Raw genomic sequence first — 21,240 nt, 5'->3', positions numbered from 1 at the left:
TCTTTCCCAAACTATCCTGCTGTATTTCTTCCATTCGTCCCAATGTTTTGGTTTTGGATTCTTGCTCACCCCTTTTCTCTTTTTCCATCACTTCACTTCCTTATCTCTTTCACTATTTATCTTATACTCTGAACCCCTCTTCCCCCAACTTTGTTTAAAAATGTAAATTAAAATGCCCACTGTGTTTCTCTTTTCTAAATCTTAGAGCTGAAAAGTCATTATCTAGAAATCTGAGCAGTCCTTATACTTGAGTGGATAATAAGTGGTACTTTTCTTCCTTCTTAGGTTACCAGTTCTCCAGGTTATTTCTCCTACCTAATGAGTTTTTTTTTTCTTCTGTAATTTTGAAGAGGACTTAGTATTCCGCTTTGCAGAGAGTTGTTATGAATATTAACTAGACATGTTTTAGATGCAGTTTTTTTCTTTGGTTTTAAAATAGTGATTTAAAATTTCGTTAAACAATAGGAGACCTGTATTTGTTATATAGCCACAATGAAATCAGGTTCTTTTTCATTGAAAATAGTCTTAATTGTTATTGGAGAGTTATTAAATACTTATCTGGTGTGTGAAAGCACTCACAATTTTCATTTTTTCCCCCTGAATTAATTGAAGTTGCTGTATCTTTTTAAATTCATTTTGGACTCGTTAAATCTGGGTGATACGGCTGTTTTTTCCTGTTGCTGTTCAGGACCTCATTGGGAAATCATTAGCTGATCCTATCATTCTAAATTAGATTCTCCTCCTCTATACACCTGCCCACTCCTTTTTCAGAGTCCTTAACAAGCACAGTATAATGTTGGTTTAATTGTCTTCTCTACTAGGCTATCAACTACTTGAATATAAGGACCATATTTTACTCAGCTTCATATCCCCAGGAGTTAACAGAGACCCTGAATGCCAATAACATGCTCAATAAATTTTTTTTTTTTGAATTTGTAGATTGGATTATCCAGGAGAGAATTTTTCTTTGGTTACTTGTGCATTTGTTTCAAGTATTTTGCGAAATCTATATTTATTACTCTGAAATTCGGAAAGCTAAGGATTTATTTACTCAGCTATAAAATAATTTGGAAAACAGATTGGAAAATTTACAAATGACAACTATGGTTCAGAATAGGATGCAAAAGAAAACCAGTGAGGCAACCGGAACTATCTTATCCAAGTGAGAGGTTTTAGAACTACAGGAGGCAGCATAGTCTGTTAGAGGCAAGTACTGGAAGTCAGGAGGCCCAGGCTCTAAAGTTCTTGGCTCAGGTAGCTATGTGGCCTGTATCATTTACTCTTTCTACTCTGAAGTTTAAAATAAGAGAGTGGATCTAATAAATCTGTAAGGTCCCTTGGAACTCTAAAATTCTATCATTCTTTATCTTAATGATTAGATCTAATATGATGAATGCATTCTTATCAATTCCTTTCATTTTTATCAGTTATTCTTATCAATTATGAATGCGTTCTTATTAGCTATTCCCTTTATAAATAACCTTTGCTATGGAGTTTTGAAATTATACTGTATAAATGTTATTATTTTAAATTAATGTACCTAATTGTGCCATTTAAGCACATTTATTTCCTAAAGATAGAAGAAAACCCAGCAACTATAAAGTTTATATATCTATTTTAACTTCTTAATAAAAAAATTATGTTAATGACATAAGAATTTGAGAAAATTAAGAACTTTTTGAAAGAATTTTGACTATAGTATGTTAGCTTTATCCTCTGTGGACAAACGTGTAAGCATGACTCTGCTTTCCATAGGAGAATGCCAGCTTTCATTTTTCTCCTCTGGAATGTCTACTGTATAGAAGTCACTCCTGATAAATTCTTTTATATCTTTTAGTTCACGGGTCATTACACCTGTTGGTGGCACTCTCTTTAATCAACAGTATAGAATTAGCTGCATTGTAGACAATTGTTAGGAAGCTTATATTTAAACTTAATCTCAGCTGACAATCACAGGTGATTCTAATACACAAGTAAGGTAGACAGCCATGGTTATAATAGCTATGTTAAGTGCTTATCCAGATTGTTTTACTTTTGTTAGCTTATGTTTAAGCAGACTGTCGGTGTTTGAACTATATCTCAGCCTTTTGCAGAAATATTGCCCTTAAAATGTAGTTTATTTTTATGCTTTCTGTTTTCTACAATTAGGAAATTTTCTATTTCAAATTTTCAGTTTTCAATCAGGAAATTGCCTTTTGAATTTGTTTCGATAGCTCCTGCAAAATAATAGTAATAATGCAGTTCAATACAGAATGTCTTTTACACACAAGATTGACATACATTTCTGCTGTGTTTAGCTCCAAGGAAAATTGTTTATGCAAAAAAGATATATGCTTCCTATTTGAAAGTAGAAACTATATAATCGTATTTTCTCTTTAGTTTAGCAGAAACACCAGTCAAATATGTAACTGCAGTTGGTAATATCTTATCTCTAATTTCAAGTACTTTTATTAGATGAATTTAGTTTAAATCTTCATCTACCATGTTATGTTTAAGTGTGTTAATTTTTAATATGTTTTACACTCTTCCGGGAAGTATATAAATCTGAAAAATAATACACTAACTCATCTGATTGCCCTTTTTTAAAAAATGACACACTCTGTTGAAGTTGGATGACTGGCTCTTGTGAAATCTGTAGTTCACAGTAAACATACGTTGAGTGAGTCTCTCTCTCCCTCTCTCTATTTATATATATAGTCATCTCAGACTTGCTCTTGCTTCATCTTCTATGTCATCATAGGCCTAATGCCTTTGGTCACAAGAGCAGTTTTATTCTTTATATGATATTCAGATAGCAGTTTCCTAATCAGCTATAGTTATTTCATCTTGCATCCTTAAAAAAAGGTAATTTTCTTTAGTGAGTCCTGCTTGGTATTGCCCAACTTCAGCAAACTATTCAGCAGCTCTTGTATATCTTGCTATTTATTGTCCGTTCAACATGTCCAGCCCCACAGAGAGAGGAGGAGTTGTGAAAAAATTTATTTAAGCACAATGATAATTTGGTTGTATTTCATAATTTCATTGTTGGTCTTGCTCTGATTCTTGATGTAAGTGTGACTTATACAGGATACGGATAAAACCATACTTAACGCTATGTATGATAGCTAGGGTAGACCTGAGCCTCAGAATTGTTTAAATTATACAGCAGAATTGGACACTGTATTGGTACTATTCTGCCTTCTTACTCTGGTTTTTCATTTTTCAGTTTGCACACTTATAAAATGTGCTGCTTGAATGGATTTCATTGATTACTTTTTACTACATGTAATCAAATGCTAGTACAGTTGACTCTTGAACAACGCGGGTTTGAACTGTGTGAGTCCACTTACAATGGGTTGTTTTTTCAGTAAATACCTGTACTATTTTCAGTCAGTAGTTGGGAGTCCATGGATGTGGAGGGCCGACTGAGCTTTGATCTACACCATTTATATAGAAGACTTGAGTATCCATGGATTTTGGTATCTGTGGGGGTTCCCTGAACCAATCCCCTGCAGATACTGAGGGACGACTCAGTTTTGGGGCAATCAAAAGTTATATGCAGATTTTTGACTGCGTGAGGGTGGGTGACTCAACCCCCACATTGTTCAAGAGTCAACTGTATATCTAGTGCTACATAGGTACCACATGAACATTCGAATTAAAAAAAGTTGACTACAATATTCACCACATGTCTTAATATGTTTCCACTGAAAGGATTAAAAAGGGGTTCCTTTTGTTGAATTTGGCCTGTAAAGTCACAGCTTCAGACTCAAGCTAAAGTTGCTCTTTTATAAAGCCTCCTGACTTTATTGGCTGCATTGTTTTCTGTGTCTAGTCCAATATATCTTCATGGTACTGTGTTCCCTTAATCTACTTGCTTTTCCATCTGCTACTCTTGATTGCTTTGTTCTCCGATCTTGTCAGTCATTTTATTTAATGTGTATTTCTTTCATCTTTTATATATCCTCATGCTGTAGTTATTCTTGCCACCACTTGTTTTCCTCAGATTTAGTTTATCAGTTGATTTCTAGTTTATAAATTTATTAGCATTTATGAGCATTTCATATTTACATTTAGATAAAAAATTCAAAAAGGAGATACCTATAGTATACTTAAACACGTGTCCTCCAGCTAACTACATTTTTAGTTGGCATGTCTTCCTTAAAATTATTATCTGAAAACAGCAAATCCTGGATTTCTGTTTCCATGAATTTCGATGGTACTTATAGCAGGAAGAGGTAGAAGAGTTTTTAAGATGTCTAAAAGACATTTCATTGCCAGGTCTCATCTCTAGGTTCAACTTCAAGGTCACTTAGAGATATGTCGATAGGAAATGTGCTTTTGGGTTGTTTTTCCAGTAGTGGTGATGGATTTGTGTTCAATCACACATTCTTACATTGTCTCGTGACTCTTGGCATTGTCTCGTGACCCTTGTCTTCTGAGGCAGATGGTCAGGATTAATGGTAGAAACTATAGCTAGCTACAGGACAGAATGAAGCTAGCAGGTTGAGCCTCCAACCTTGGCCTTCTAAGCACCTTGCGTTAGACATTGAACATATAGGTAGGCTAAAAATTACTTATTTCGGATTTTATTTTTCCAGGACCCTAAAAAGACTGTATTGAAAGTTCTGTAAGATAAGATCTATTATTACTGTGAACTAATCAGTAATTATTGTGTGGGCACTCTGAAAGAACATTTAAGGAGATTAATACTAATCAAAAGTATGCAAGTTAATACTGAAGGTGAGATTGGGTCGCACTTTTTCTTCTTTCCTCTTCGTGCTATCATCAGTGGTCTTCTATTAATATAGATTAGTAGTTCCCAGACCAGTAATATCAGCATCCTTAGGGAATTTGTTAAAAAATACAGATTCCCTTGTCCTACCTTAGATCTAACCGAATCAATAACTCTGGGGGGTGGAGCCCACAGTTTGTGCTTTAGCAAGCTCTTGAGGTGATCTTGATGCATGCTAAGGTTTGAGAACCTCTACCTTAGTTCTTTTACTAATTGTTGCCAGTAACTCCATCAATATTAATTGAAACTAAGGTAAGGTCTGTGTTAGAGCTGCTGTAAGCCTATTACTTGGAGAGCGTTTTTGTTAAAATAGTTACTGAAGTAGTGGACGGTAAAAGTCATCTCTTGTGGATTTATTATATCTTATTTCTAGGAAATTTCTTGAGGTCTTTCTCAGCCACGAATAACACAAATCAAGAATACATGTTTTAGGCTTTTTCTTAAAAATAGATCTTTGGTGAGATACATTAGCGGTAACATGCATTTAAAAAAAATGTTATAAAGAAGTAATTCAGGCTATCACCTGAACCAATAAAGCCTGGATTATGCCCAAGGGAAGGAAATAACCCAGATACTGATGTCCAGAAAGCAGTAAATTTATTTTGGAAAGCTGCCAGATTAATGCTATTGTATTCAGAATCACCAGGGCCAAAGGTTGTATGTGATTCAGGAGCTGGCCAGTGGAAATTCTCTAGATTTTAGTATAGAATATTTTCTCCTTTTAAGGAAATTAGTTTTGAATAGGTAAAGCATTTGCTATCTTTGTGCCTACTCTACATGATTTAGTTAAATGAATGGATAGGATTAAACATTATTGAAGGATGATAATCAAGGATTGGGACTGATTTTATATGACTACTTTCCACAGGAAGTCAGGTTAAAAATGGAACTATAAGAAAAGAAGATTGGTACAAGGTTATTAAAGGAACTAGAGAAGATGCCCTCTTAATGAAAATAATAACCTCAATTCCCTTTCCTATAACTTTATTACACAGAACTAATTGTGCTTATCCTTCTTAATGTGTTTCTGTGTATGCAACAGCGTTGTCATCACTATACACCACTAATGAGCAAGCTTCATACTTCTTCTCCTGCTCAAGTACATAGTACCCATGGTAGTAAGAGCTGATGAATTTTCATTCTTTCAAACACTTACCAGATGTGATTAACTCTTGAGTTCATTAAATATTTTTTAGTCTAGATTAAATAAGAGCTGATACTATGTTTTCAATATAAAAAAATAACTTTTAAAATATGTTTTAATATGTAGAGTTCAAAAACCTAAATACTGATACTTGGAGAACTCTCCTTTATTTCATTTTAAGTTAGGGTTTAGGTTTAGCAGAATATAACAGAAATCCAAACCGTGACTTAAAATAGAGAGAATTTTATTTTTTTCATGCATCCAAAAGTAATCAATATAGATTTGATATAGTAGATCTGAAGTATTACAGACTCTTTGAAGGACACAGACTCTTTCTAACTTAATGTATGTGATCTTACATTCCAGTGTTACCTCATGAACCAGAATTGCCTTTGGAACTCTAACCTTTACATCTTTATTCTAGTTAAAAGGAAGGAGGAAGGGAAGAAGAAAGGCATGTTCTCTTTTTTTAAAGGATATTTTTTTGAAGTCACATATCGTCTTTTAAGCTTACATCCAGTTGGCCAGAACATGGTCCCATGCCATACCTAGCCACAAGGGAGGCTAGGATATATAGTCTTTTCTGGAAGGCCCTGTGCTGTGCTACGAGTTGGAGGTTCTGTGTCAAAGGAATAGGTGAGACTGGGTATTGGAGATAATTGGCAGCTTCTCCCATGGTATACAAAAATGAATCATTTTAAAGCAAGGAAGGCTTTTTTCAGTTAAAATCTACAACACTTCTCTTATGCAAGAGACATACTTATACTTAGACTTGCACATGCAATGACCAAAATAGAAAATACACTGAGATGATATATTGCATACCATACCAAAAAAGAGAATTGTATTTTGAAATACTCTAAATGTAGTTTATTAACTTTTACCTTTTTTTGGTATATTGGGCCAGATTTTTATGATCCTAATCTAGGACCATAAAATAAAAAGGACACATACAATATTGCTAGATCATTAAGTGCAAGGCAAATAGAAATCAAATAAAGAATGAGCAACTGTGCTATTTCATGGAATCAAGGAATTGCATGGTAAAGTGGTGGTGATGAGGAGGAAGATGGCCTTCACTGCTTAATCCTCTGCAGTTTGATGTTTATTTCCAAGCCATGTATTCATGTATTTTATTTTCCCCAAAAGTATTATGTCAGGTTCTACTTAGGTATTTTCTCTTATTTTAGTTATAAAGGTTTGATTTCCATAAGAGAAATTTAGCTGGTCATTTTTGACCATGTTAGTTTATGAATGCTTTTGTTACTATTTTGTGTATATATATTTTTTAATATCTTTCATCTAAAAATTTGATTGAAAATTCAGAGAAATCAGTGTGTTATGTATTTTTGTGTCACCTAACAAATATTAATATTTCAAGCATGTGATGTCAAACATGAGGAGTTTAATCATTTGAGAGTGAATAGAAGGAGGTAGAGTAGTCTCCTTTGGATTGACATGGCATTATTTATTGAGCTCAGAGGGTTTACTAGGCATGGGTCACAACTATATTCATCTCCTTTCTTAACAGAATTGTGCAATTATTCAAGTAGGACTTTGTTAGGCAAATATACATTAGCGAAAGGGGTAATAACTTTAGCTGATGATGGGCTAGTGATTACAAGCCTTAATTTTTCTGAGCTGAGCCAAGAAGCCCAGCTTGTTCAAAAGATTTTATACGATACAGATATCTTCCATTATTAGTGTCGGATAATATTCAGTTCTAACCAAAGGCAGACCTAAAAATATAAACACTTGAGAAAAGCTTTGCTTTTCAAAGGGAAGACAGTTACAGCATTGATAGTATTAATAATCACAGCAATAATAATATTAATAATAGCATTTAACATTTATTATTAAGAGTGCTTACTATATGCTGGGCATAGTGCTAAATCCCATAATATGCATTTTCTCATGTAATCCTCATAATTGTGTAAAATAAACAGTATTATTGTTTCCATTTTACAGATGAGAATACTGAAGATTAGAGTGAGCAGTTTGACATTTGAACCCAAGTCTCTTTAACTCCAGGGTCAATGTGCTATAGAGAACTGATTGTATCTGAAGATCTGGTGCCCCAGGTCCAGGTCAATACTTGGTAGTAAGAGGGCAAGCCCAGGGAAGTTTGTTTGGGTGGTCGTGACAAGGAAATGAGTTTCTTTGACTGCCGCACTGCTGAGGAGGAGATGGAGAAGGTACACAATACATTATTGAGTTCAGAATCTCCATATTTGAAGAGAATTTTCTCCAGTTTCAAATGTTCTTTTCTTCTCACAGATAATACGTTGATTTTGTTTTTCTTTGCTTGATGATTAAGATGATAGTATCATTTTCATTCAAAAGAGGAGTTTTGGATTAAACATTGGATGGATTATGAAGCAAGAAAACAGTGCCAAAGTCTCCTCCCACCCCCACCTTTGCTTCCCCGAAGGATTTACAGAGTAATTTAGAATACTTTATTGTAGGATTCCTTAAATATCTGAATTCCCCTAAGTTCCTTTGTGTTTGTTTACAGTTAATGTGTTAAGAGCCATTGACATTTGAAGATCATCAGAAGTGAAGATAAAACACCTCAAAAATTATAATGTAAGTGAATGGGAAAATGGAAATAAAAAATGGACAAAAGTTAATATTGCCAGCAGTATTTCTAGAATCCACATATTACTCCCAAATGAAATTTATGCATATGAGTAACCAGTAACTTCAAACTTTAATCCTGATTCCAAGTCCTAGTCCTTAAAATTCTGTTTTTTCTTCTACCTGGGGAAAATAGTAACTGAGTTTTAGTCATCAGTAATTTTCCATTAGTATTCTTTGGCTTCTATTTACTATTTTTTTTTTTTTCCTTTTCCTCCTTGGTACTTTGCAGTGTGACAAGGGCTCATGCTACATTTAAAATTGTAAGTGTGTAAAAAAAATTGTGTAGAGACTGAGCTCTTTGCTTTCCAGTTGGCGATATATATTTTACCCAATTTTAATTTTACTACCATTTTGTATGTTTCTTAGCCAGAAATATAACCAGTTAGCTAGCTGGCCTCCTCCCTTCCTTCCCTTCTTTCTTTATTCACTCCCTTCCTCCCTCACTCCCTTTCTTCCTCTCTATAAATATTTGTTTAGCATCTGCTATGTTCTGCACATTACTCTAGATCCAGAATTCCTAAGACCTTGGCACTGAAACAAATTATGTCATCTTTTTATATAGTTAGGGGCACTAGAGATCATTTAGTATAACTAGGACTTGCAGTATTCAAACGTGGCTGAGGATCATCTGCCTATTTCAGTCACCTGTGGTGCTTAGTGAACATTTAACTTTCTAGGTTCCAGCCCAGATGTTCTGAATCACTTGGAATGAGCCCAAAAATCTTCACTTAAAGTGAAAACCACTGATTCGGATACTTTCGAATTCTAGTCCAACGTTGTAAGTTTGTAGATGAGGGAACAGACCTAGAGAAGTTTATAACTTACCCAAAGACACAATAAGCATTAGAAGGCCAGGAAAGGCTAGTATTGTTTTCTGCAAAGTCACAGCTATATACTGCTAGAAGTGATCTTGTCACCCCTGGTTCTAGATTTCACTGTCACATAGTGATTTTTGTTGGGCCTGACAGATTCACTGTGTATATATAAAATCATAACTAATCCATCACTGCTCTCCCCTCCCCCAATAGCTAAAAGCATATATTGGTTATGTGCATGAAAAACATGAACCGTTCCTCATCTTTAGTCAGATATGTGGCTTATTCTGATTTTGAAATCATTAGGTGGAAAAATACCCTGGTAGTCCAGGTAGAGGAAAAACACTTTCTTTTTTTTCTCCATGGCACTATCCCTACTTGGCTTTTGTTTTATGCTTTTGAAAAGGAGGAATCTGATATCATTTTTGAGTGATGGTAGCCTGCATAGTGCTTTGCAAATAGGTACTTGGTAAACTGTAATATGAACAGTATGTGGTATGAAAACATGTGTATGAAAAAAAATTTTTTTTTTCTTTTGGATTCTATGAGATACTATTAGGAGTGGTTTTATTTGCTTGGTATAGAATCTGATGCTGTATGTACTAGCAAGATACCTTAAATAATTGAAGTTTTTGTATTTTTAATACTACATTGTTATGGTTTATATTCACAATATCTCTGAGGAACTGAAATATTCTAAAGTATTTTCTGAACTATAAGTGTGAATTAATTTGGTATCATGTATATTTCATATTATATTATGTATAGTACATTGATAGTTACTGAATTGTAGCCTTATGTTAGTGAATGCAATTATCCAATTTTTTTGGAAATATTCTGTAATTCTGAAATTTACTAATAAGTTTAACTATAAAATGCCATTATCCAGTTTTCTGGATATTTTGAATGTTTTAATTGTAAGATTTTAAAAAGTGACATTTTAAAATTACTAATTTTTCGTAAGTTTATTATATTTTGTAACTATAAATTTTCATTAATTTTTTTGCTTTTTTTATAACCACAGACTCAAAATCATAAAAACAATAGCTCTAAAAAGATGCTTTATCTATTATGAAGTCTAATTCCTTCGTTTTTTTTATCTTGAGACATTGAAGTTAAGGACTTGCCTAAGAGTGGAAGTTTTATGAATGTTAAAATATACCTGTGAACAAACAGAATAACATTGATTGTATTTCTATGATGATATGTGTGTAATGCTTTGAAAACTATAGTACACACAAATTTAATGTATTATGATTACTGCTGTGATAATAATACATCTACTGAGTTTCTTTGTGATTTAATTGAAAATATTTACTATTGTTTATTTTAAAATTAGAAAGGAAAATACAAATGGTTGTCATTTGGTTTGTTCTCTTATTTCTTGTGGCTAAGATTTTACTGAATTTCCTTTAAGCACATGGTACTGGAATAGATACTTTGCAGGTTACCTAAAGTCCTTCACTATGCTAATCCAGTCCAAGTTGTCACTTAATATACGGTAATTACACAAAATAGTCAAGATGACACTTCTATATTGGAAGAGTTCTATCAATAATTTAATAAGAAAAAAAGATTAATGAATGAATAAATGAATGTTCCGTATTCATCAATGCAATCAAAGTAGCTAATAGTAATGTTAACACATTTTGGTATAGTTTTTATAGTTATAAAACTGTTTCACATACATCATCTCAGTTACAAAGCAGTTTTACATTCATTATCTCAGTCGTTTCTCCTAACAGCCTCATGAGGTAGGTCCTCATTTGATAGATGAATAACTGAAGCTCAGAGAAGTGACATGATTGTCTAGTGCCCTCTGCTTGAAGAGATGGAACTGGAACTTTGTAAATGTCATGCTGTTTCCACTGCCCAACATGAATCATAACATGGAAGTGTTGAAGTTTCCTCTGAGTTAGTCAGTTGACTTCTCTGAGCCTGATTCCCTTATCTGGAAAAAGGGTAAAATGATACTTGCTGCCCCCTACCTTTACAGTACTGTTGTGAGACCTAAACATAATGATTGATGATAGTGACAGTAGTTTAAAAAAATAGCTAACAACTATGTAGTGTGTACCATGTAGTAAGCACTATTTTAAGTATTTTACATATATTCGTTTAAATTCTTATAACAATCCTGTGAGGTATAAGAATTATCCTTATTCCCACTTTATAAATGAGGAGACTGAGACAGAGAGGTTAAGTAATTTCCTCAAGGTCACACAGGGTAGTCGAACCAGAATTTTGTACCAGGCAATCTAGTCTTAGGGTTAGTAATATGTATAGAAGATAATGTATATGAAAGCACTTTTGACATTTGTAAAGGGCCATGCTAATGCTCAGTGTGAATATTTAAAAAAATTATTTTAAAAGAGACATTTTCTTCATTCTTATACAAATAGAAAAAAGGACAAAAACAAGCAGGAAAATTGTGCCTTTTTATGATTTAGAATTTTTAACAACTAACCTGGTAAACATGGAATAGTATTCAAAATTATGGAGGGATAAATCACTGAATGATGCCAATACTTTCAGTTTTTAACTGAACCTTTCCAGGCTAGAAAGAGTAAGAGACATTGAATATTCTTTTCCTATTGAAAGTTTTAACTTAGTGACTATAAAACAAAACAAAATAACTTCAACGTATATAAACAGAACAAAATAACTTATATGATTTCAAGTTTGTGCAGAAAAGTTATTACACTAAAAGGGGAGTGACTGATTAATTTTTGCTCTGGGAAGAACAAAAATATCTATATAGATAGCCTGAAGAATGGATATGTGACTTTTTCTAATTTTAATAGTGAATTCAGATTTGCATGATGGGAATGAGAAAATTATATGCAAGATCATTTATTAAGGCATGAATTCCCTATGTTTTCCTAAATTTGTCCTGGTAAAAGTATTTGTTGAGCAAGTGTTTACTGAATAGGTCAACTCCCCTCTTTTAGTGTTTCTGACCTTACATTTCAATTTGGAATGGAAATGTTTGTTTCTAAAAGGAAATGCAGTTTCAGAGTAATATGCTTTGAGCTCTAATGATCTGACCAATTTTCAGGTTAATATGACATTTTCTTGGTTAAACTGATATATTAATAAGTTTTCCCCTCCAGACTGCTTATGAATCCATATGAGTTTTCATTTCAGCTGAGTTTGAATCAGATTTTTGAAGGAGTTCTGAGAAACTCTTAAGGGACTACTGACAGTGTTGGGATTAGTGGTGAGACTCAAGGCACCTCCTATTCTTCAGTTCTTAGCCCATCCCCCATGGACACACTCATTTTGGCTAGAATACTTAGGCCTTTACCTGTTTTATTTATATTTCCAGATAAGATCTTTGAAGAATCAGTACTCTGCAGAAAAAAAAAAAACAAAGACATATTTAAACCACTTTGTATTCAACTTGGTTTTTCAGACTTGCTCCTACATTACCAAATAATATGCCCTCACTTTTAGTTTGGGAAATATAGCTGTTAGACCTGAAAATAACACAAATTAAACTGTACCCAAGGACACATGTATCTTAGAATCTTGAGATTTTCCAGACTAAGTGCCAACATGCACCAGCTGTCCCAGAGCTCAAATCCCCTTTGTTTCTCTAAAGAATACAGAATATAGTCTCTTATCTCTGTCAATCAGATGCCATGATGATAAGATTTATGCCATCTCTTTTACACTATAGATTGGTTGCATTTAAAAATTTAGGGTTCTGGTAGTGTAGCATTTTTAAAAGTAATTATAAGCTCAAGTTAATTTGTTTTTGGGACTTGTTTTTCTATTTTGGGGATCCTGCAAATAGTCTGACAATAAGTCTTTTGTGTCCCAAATGCTTTATATACACTACAGGCCTTTTATTATTATTTTTTAAAATAAATTTTCAACAGAATGACTAATAGCACGTGAACAGTACTTATGACACTGTAGTTCATTGTGTTAAGTATTGAAAGCAAAATTTGCATTCCTAGAAAAGCTTGTTCACAGTCAGAATGTAGAACACATTCTTTAATGTTCTTGGGCAAACATGCTATGTGTGTGCTTAGGACATTACTTTCAAGAGAATACTTTTTAAAAAGAACCTTTTCTTGCCGTGGAATATTGAAGAAAAATTAAATTGGCAATAGGAGTCAAGCAATTTAAATAAGGCAAGTGGTTTAGTTCTTATTATAATGACTATGGTCAGTAATGACTAAATTAAAGAAATGCAACCTCTTCCAGGTCCTCTGGAGGCATTTGTTTACTAGATATGAAAAGATAGGTGACTTGTTTCCAGACCATTTTGAATTAAGAGTGTCTAATGCTGGCATGTTTATCTGTATTTCTACTTTTCAGAAATAACCTTTTCACTTTTGCTAGAAATGTTTTTATTGGATTTTGAAATATGTCAGGAGAAGAGGAATGAATATAAATGTATTTATGACATCTGTTAGTGCTTAGATTTTATTTTTTTCTTCATTATTGTGAAATAACTCTAAATGTTAGTGTGATTGACAGTAATGATAATTCCATTAACCCTTTTCCCATTTAGAAAAAAAAAGTGGAGCTCACTGTCAGCATTCATTTAACATCATGCATAGGAATGCTGTTTTCTAGGATTTGACATCTTCAGCGATTGAGAATTACTATATTTTGTAAAGAGAATGCTATGAATAGAATGGTGTCATTTGTTTCCAAAGACTATCAGTATACTAGAGCAATGTGAAAATAATAATAAAAGCGAGATATTTCAAGGCAAACTTTGGAGGTAGGGTTAGGACTGTAATCTATGGGTTATCTCGAGGTAAACGCTGCAGCCACAAGCGCTGCTGGCAAGTATTCTCAGGGAAAATGGGAAAAAGGTTAACCATCTGGCAAACCAGCAGAACCAGAGAGGGTCAATGCTTTGCTAATGGTTACATTGGAACATACTGGTGATGGAATTGGTTTTGTGATTGAAGCTTTGGGCCAGCCTTCTGCTTGAATATATCAGAAGTTACAAGATATATGCATCCCTATATTCATTGCAGCATTATTTAAAATAGCCAAGATATGGAAACAACCTAAGTGTCCATTGATAGACCATTGGTTAAAGAAGAGGTGGTGCATATATACAATGGAATATTGGCTATAAAAAAAAGAATGAAATCTTATTTGCAACAGCATGGATAGACTTAGAGGGTATTATGCTAAGTGAAATAAGTCAGACAGAGAAAGAGAAATATTGCGTGATTTTACTTATATGTGGAATCTAAAGAACAAAAATGGACAAAGCAGAAACAGACTCATAGATACAGAGAACAAATTGATGGTTGCTAGATGGGAAGAGAGTTGGGGGACTGGGTGAAAAACAGGAAGGGATTAAGAAATACAAATTGGCAGTTACAGAGTAGTCACAGTACAGTATAGGGAATAAAAAAAAGTTACATTGGATGAGTGCATGCACATGCATGAGGACGTATGTGTACGCGTCTAATATATTTTTAAAAATTTTGCCCCTGATTTTTGTACTTTTTGTATTAACTAAAACATTCATTAACTAAAACTTTTTTTTTAAATAAGTTTACGTTTGTACATTTAGTTAATGAGGACATTTTACAGTACTGATTTAAGTGAGAAGTACTTTTAGAACCAGATGCTTTGCATCATTTTAATTTAATTAGTGGATTTCTTCTTAAAAGGACACCTTTATTTCTGATTTCATCCTGTTTTCCCTTCTAAAGAGGGTACTCTTGTATTTCTACAGTGCTATTTGTTGAACGCTTTTTAGTAGTTAAGTATTTAGCACTAATTACTTTCTACAGATCATGCTTTTTGATTTTTATTAGTCATAAGATATCATTATTTTATAAAAAGGAAGTTAGATTAGGTAACTTGCCTGAATTATTATTTGGTAAATGGTGAAACCAAGTCTCTGTGACCCTAAAGCTCATGTTTTCAGCCACTAAGCATTTCTGTGCTTTGTGTTCTCTTCAGGGTTTTCTTTGCATCCTTTATATCCCTTTGTCCTCACACTGCACTATTAAGAGATACTTACATATCCAGCACCTTTATTAGACTGTAAATTCCTTGAAGAAAATGAATCTGTTTTCAACTCTACTTCTAGTACATAATACACTGATATTAGTAAGTGTCTGTGGAAGAGAGGGGAGGGCATAAAAAAGACTTAGGAAGTTTCCGCTCCCCGAATGGAGGGGAAGAGTGGGAAGAGCAGGAGAGAAGGTGCCTAAGAGGCTTTTAGTTAGAGATAGAGGTTTTAAGTCTCCATCCTTCCAAGGCAGCTGAGGGGTGCTTTGAGGCATGAGAGAATATTTGGAGGTGATAAGTAAACCCCTACTATGTGGAGACAGATATCTCTGCCTTTTTCAGCATTTGTAAGTTCAGTAATGAGGCAAGAAGTACTTCTGTAGTAGGTACATTCATTTCTTTAGACATAATTTTCTTAATTTGAAAGTTTTTAGCTTAATTCTCAAGAATAACTAAAAAAAAAACCGAACTGAAACAACAAAATATGTTTTTATTTATTTATTTATTTTTTGGGGCCAGGGGACAGGACTTGGGAGATAGCATTTAGTGATTGAAACAGATAATATAGAAAAGCTATAATTTAATTTGAATAGTAAGCGCAATTTAAAAAAACCTTTACCGTTTGAAATCTCTCTTTGAAACTTATGAAACTAAGAGCCATTTAAAAGTGTATTTGGACCATGAACCTGTGAATCTTTGTCATGTTTTCATTTGTGTGCTCAAATTTTATCCAATTTAGCTTTTGTCAGAAATGAGATGATGTGATTTTTTTTGACATTTTGTGACTTCCACAAGCCTTTTTCCTTTGTAATGATGGATTTAATCTAAAATATTTTAATGTTTTTGCTATAAATCAGTTATCTCTTTAAATTATTTTATTACAAATAGATTTGATCTACTATTTTATTGCTGTTAATATAATGAATATGTTGTAAACACTAATCTCTAAAGAGTTCTAATTTTTATTTGGGAAGTTTTCTTGGTAAATAAGCATTTATTGATTTTGTGCATTTTACCAAACTAGAAAACATAAACTTGCTTGAAAACAATAGCAATTCTTTGGTGTTAAGAAAGTCTTCTTGAGAAGAGGTGTCTAGAAAGTCTTCTTTGGTGTCTAGAAAGTCTTCTTTGGTGTCTAGAAAGTCTTCTTGAGAAGAGGTCTTGTTTCTTATCCCCATACACATTTGTTTTTTGCTTAAACTTAAGTCTTACACATTTTAACAGTAACTTCATTTTCCACATTTATCACATCAGTTGCAGAATGCTCCCTGGGGGATTTAACAGTGGTATTTATATATAAAAGAATCTTACATTTTAGACAGCATTTTCTTATTATTTTTAATTGGTCGTTGTAACTACCCAATGAAATAATAAGAGCAACTATTTTTATCCTAACTTTGCAATATAAAACTGAGACTCTGAGAGGCTAAATGACTTTCCATGATTTATGAAACCTAATTTTTCTTTCTTTTCTAGCTTAAATTTACATGCGTTTGTTGGAGCTGGAGAGTAGTTTATTTATGTGTTGGCATTTGCCAAAGTATCCCTTGCATCTTATTGTAGAGATGTTTTTTAGTATTGTTACATATAATAGTCACTATTAAATGCTTAACTGTAGAAATCCTTTTTTGGTCATGAAATAAAATAGTACACAGCACATGCCATGAAAATAGAAAAGATCTGTGTTTCCAACAATGATTTAATAATTAGAACCGGTTACTAGAGTATGAAATTTCCTTTTCTTGAGGTTATTTTATTTGTTTGTCTTGTTTCAAAAAAAAAAATTTCTCTGGCAGAGATTATCTGATTATGGATGATTTAGCTGCTTGCTTATTTAAGGATCACATTATTAAAGTAGTTTACATTGTTTTGATGTTTCTCTTTGTCAGGTAATGTGAAACTCTTTGCATTCATTATTTAATCTTTATTAATATGTGAACTTTCTGGCATATATATGGTAAGTACTCAGTAAGTATTAACTAAATGGAGGAGTCAGAAAATAAGTGAGTAAAGCAAAAAGTATGTCAAATGGTAATAAGTACTCTAGGAAAAATAAAGATGGAAAGGAATAGAGAATGGGTGCGTTTGGAGTAGTTTGCAATTTTAAATAAAATGTCCAGGGAACTTATCACTAAGAAGTCAACATTTGAACAAAAAAAGCTAGAGGAAGTAAAGGAAAAATAGGGACATATTTGTGAGAAGAGAGAGGTAACCAACAATATAGTATAGGTCTGGAAGTAGGAACTTGCTTGGTGTTTTTGAGGAACAGCAAGGAGTCTGTGTGGTACAAGGGAGCAAAAGAGAGAATATAAGAAGATGAGATTAGGGAATTAAGGGGTGGGGCAGGTTGTAAAAGACCTTCTAGGCCTTTTAAGGACTTTGGCTTTTATTCTGAGTGAGATTGGAAGGTAGTGGGTGGTTTTTTGCAGACGAGTGACTATATCAGATGTTTCAAAAGGATTACTTTGGCTGCTATTAAGAACAGACTGCGCTGCAGGAACATGGAGACGGGTTTGTAAGCAACTGGAATCATCCAGGAAGAGGATGATAGTGGTGGCTGAAGAGGTAGAGAGGAGTGATTGGGTGCTGGACATATTTTGTAGATGTAGCCAACAGGATTTCCTAATTGGTTGAACAAGTTATGTATCGAAGCTTCAAAGATGACTCCAAAGTTTTGGGCCCAAGAAAGTTTAGAAGGATAGAATTACCATTTACTAAGATATTAGAACTGGTTTCAGGGAGAAGAGCAGGAGTTTGGTTTTGGGCATATTAGACATCCACCTGGAAGTGTTAAATAAGTAAGTTATTGGAATCTGGAATTCAAGATTAAAGTCAGAGAAGGTGCTATAAATTTGGGTTCATCAAATTAAAGGTGTTGCAGCTGTGAGACTGGAAGAGCTTATTAAGGAGGGCAGTTATATGTCATAAAGATAAGAGATTCAAGGATTGAGAGTTCAGGGGCACTCCCGGTGTTACAAGGTTAAGAAGATGAGAAGCAATCATTACAGGAGTCCTGAGAGAAAGAGAAGCTAGTGAATAGTGAGGTAGCCATAAGAATATAGTGTTTTGAAAGCCAGGTATAGGAAATGTTTCAAAGAAGGAGCAACTATATCATAGATGAGGAGTAAGTATTGACAATTGAGTTTAACAAAGTGGATGTTCTTGATAACCGCGACAAAAGCAGTTTTGCTGGCCTAATAGAAGTGGCTTCAAGAGAGAATGAGAGGTGAGGAATTAGAAGCAATGAGCATAGACATCTCTTTCAAGGAGTTTTGCTATAAATAAGCTCAGAGAAAAGAAGTGGCAGTTGAAGGGGTTCAGTTGAGAGAAATAATAGCATATTTCTATGTTGGTTGGGACGATAAGAGGGAAAATTTTATGATGCAGGAACTAGAGGGAAGAATTGCTGGAGAGATTTTCTTGTGTAGATGAAAGGGGATGTAATTTAGTGGAGGAGCTAGCTTTAAATAGGAGTAGGGACGATTTCTCTATAGTAACAGGAAGGCAGAGTACCTAGGCACAGATGCACATAGCTTGTAATTGAGGGAGCTTGTGGAAGATCTTTGATTCCTTCTATATTTTTCTATGAAATGGTAATCTTAAATCATCTAAAATTCAGGATGGGGAGGGCAGTAGAGGGTGAGGAAAGAAAAAACAATCTGAAATAGTTGTTCAGAAGAATGGGAGAGTATATGACTAGGGAAATGTGGTTGCTGGGTGGTATTAAGACCCTAGTTGACATAAGTGATCATGAATTTAAAGTAAGTCCAGGCCATAAGGGTGTGTTTTCCTTGACCCTATTCAGCTGTGCAGGCACAGGTCTGGAATAGGCAGAGCTGGTTTTAACTAGCATTTGGGTGTAAGTACCATGAAGCAAGCAAGGGCAAGGGAATGACTGTAGTGACAGGCTATGGAATTTAATAAGTTGGGGAAAGACGCCTGAAGCTAATTCTTCAATGAATGAGGGATAGCGACTTACTTAGAGATTGGTAGATGACTTTAACAGGGAGTCATGAGATTCCTTGAGAATCTCACAAAGACATGAGATTGAATGCTTGGGGTTTTTAGACACAGAAGAAAGAGTCTGGAAAGTAATATTGAGGAACAAGGCCCAATTGCTAGACCCAGTGATTGGAGAGGGGTATATGAGAGAAAATGAGGCCTTATTTTTCCATTTGAAAGAGCTTTTTGAGAGAGCAGTGTCCTCAGGGAAAAACCAGGCTTTAGATAGAGTAAAAGGTAAAGAGACCATTAAGAGAGAGAATAGAGGAAATATTTTGCTGATGATTGATCTTGAAATCCAAAAGCACAGGAGTTGGGGATGGAGAGGTAAGTGCTGAATGGAAGATGGGATCAGAAGAGGAAATTAGTTCTGACCTCTTATGGGAACTGTTGAAAATAGAGGTAAAGGGTATAATGAAGTTAGTCCTTATAGTTTTTAGATAGAGAAGATGGAGTGTGGTGAGACTGTAAGTGTGAGGGGGAGGTATGGGTGATGTCCTATAAGGATCACAATTCTGGGGTTTCCTCTTCACTTTTACCAGTGGTGTTGGGGAAGCTGGAGAGAGATGGAGAGAGTTTACTCCTCCAGAGCGCTTGACAATCTGATGCCCTTTCTAAATTTCTGATAGAGGCTGGGTGCTGGGGGGAGTGAGTGGTTTTATTTGGAACACAGAAGCTGAGTAAATGATCAACTATACGAGGTAGATTTTATCATTTCCATTTTACACATAACTGAGACTCAGAGAGGTACAGCATTCTGCCCCAGGTCGCATGGCTACTTGGTAGGAATAAAAGGAAATGAAGTAGTTTTAAATGGTAAAATAGATAAGGAGTCCAGGAACAGTAACCTTCTATGAGATATCAGATTGTCATTGGAGCCTTATCTTCATTTACTTTCAGATCCTACAATATCATTTGGATTTATATGAAATTCTAAATTGGGCATTTAATTAACAATCTAGTCTTCTCATATAAAATGTGATACTTGTGTTGTCCAAAAACTTTTTTAAAAATTATGGGAAACAGGCCTAAATGTACTGCTTGCTGGTAGTCCTGTTCTTAACCCATTTCGGAATCCAGTTCAGCTTTCTCTTCTCCAGGGAGCATTCCCTGATTGTTCTCAACAGAACTTCATCCTTATATAGTAAGATTATGGAGTAGAAATATTGGTGTGTGTGGTGGGAGGAAGCGGGGGGAGGGACGCACATGTGTTTTATCTCCCTAGTTAGATAATAAGCACCTGGAGAGTATTTATCCTTTTGATTCTTTACTCCCTTTCAGAAACACTGTGATTTAGTCAAAAGGGGACCTGCTTCTTTAGCTGGCTCTGCCACTAATTTGATATTATACTTAAAACCATTCACTTCACTTCTCTGGACTGCACTTGTAAATGAGAGAGCTTCATTAACATGATCTCAGAGTTCCTTGAAAGTTATAATCTATAATTCACTGTCTGGATATCAGAATAGTTGGATAACTAATGCCTATACTTGCATTCAGAAGGAACAATTTAAAAAATATTATTTGGTGTAATTTTAGTTACTTACCATACAGCTTAATGGCATTGTAAGGTGTGGGCTGTAGCAAAGCAGGATCAGAGTGAGAAACAGGGCTGGAGAGAGAAAGTGGGACCAGTAGAATATATCTGTGAATACTGAAAAGACCAAAGATATGTTTGAAAATTGTTTGCATAGAGGTGATAACCGAAGCTATGGGAATCCATGGCATTTCAGAGAGATCGAGTACAGAGAACAGAGCCAAGGTCAGAACTCTTAAGAGAATCTATATTTAGAGGCAACTGGAAAAAAAAAAACAAAAACCCCAGAGGAGGGAGTATAAGGAAAGCCATTAAATTTTGATAACAA

At 34.3% G+C, this 21,240-nt stretch overlaps 1 protein-coding gene across 5 annotated transcripts in view; it reads left to right on the top strand.

Annotated features, from left to right (window-relative positions):
• The window catches only part of MTMR2 (myotubularin related protein 2), a 98,785-nt gene that overhangs the window by 564 nt on the left and 76,981 nt on the right, over positions 1-21,240 (top strand). For 3 of the 5 annotated variants that reach the window (XM_006907493.3, XM_015585992.2, XM_025043760.1), the window contains exon 2: positions 8,434-8,504. The exons of the other annotated variants lie outside the window; for them this stretch is intronic. The gene's annotated coding sequence lies outside the window, so the exon portion shown is untranslated. The remainder of the gene's footprint in view (positions 1-8,433; positions 8,505-21,240) is intronic. 5 annotated transcript variants of the gene reach the window in all.

This window comes from Pteropus alecto, unplaced genomic scaffold, assembly GCF_000325575.1.
Source record: "Pteropus alecto unplaced genomic scaffold, ASM32557v1 scaffold12, whole genome shotgun sequence".
NCBI lineage: Eukaryota > Metazoa > Chordata > Mammalia > Chiroptera > Pteropodidae > Pteropus > Pteropus alecto.
This window is presented reverse-complemented; position numbering and strand designations above follow the sequence as displayed.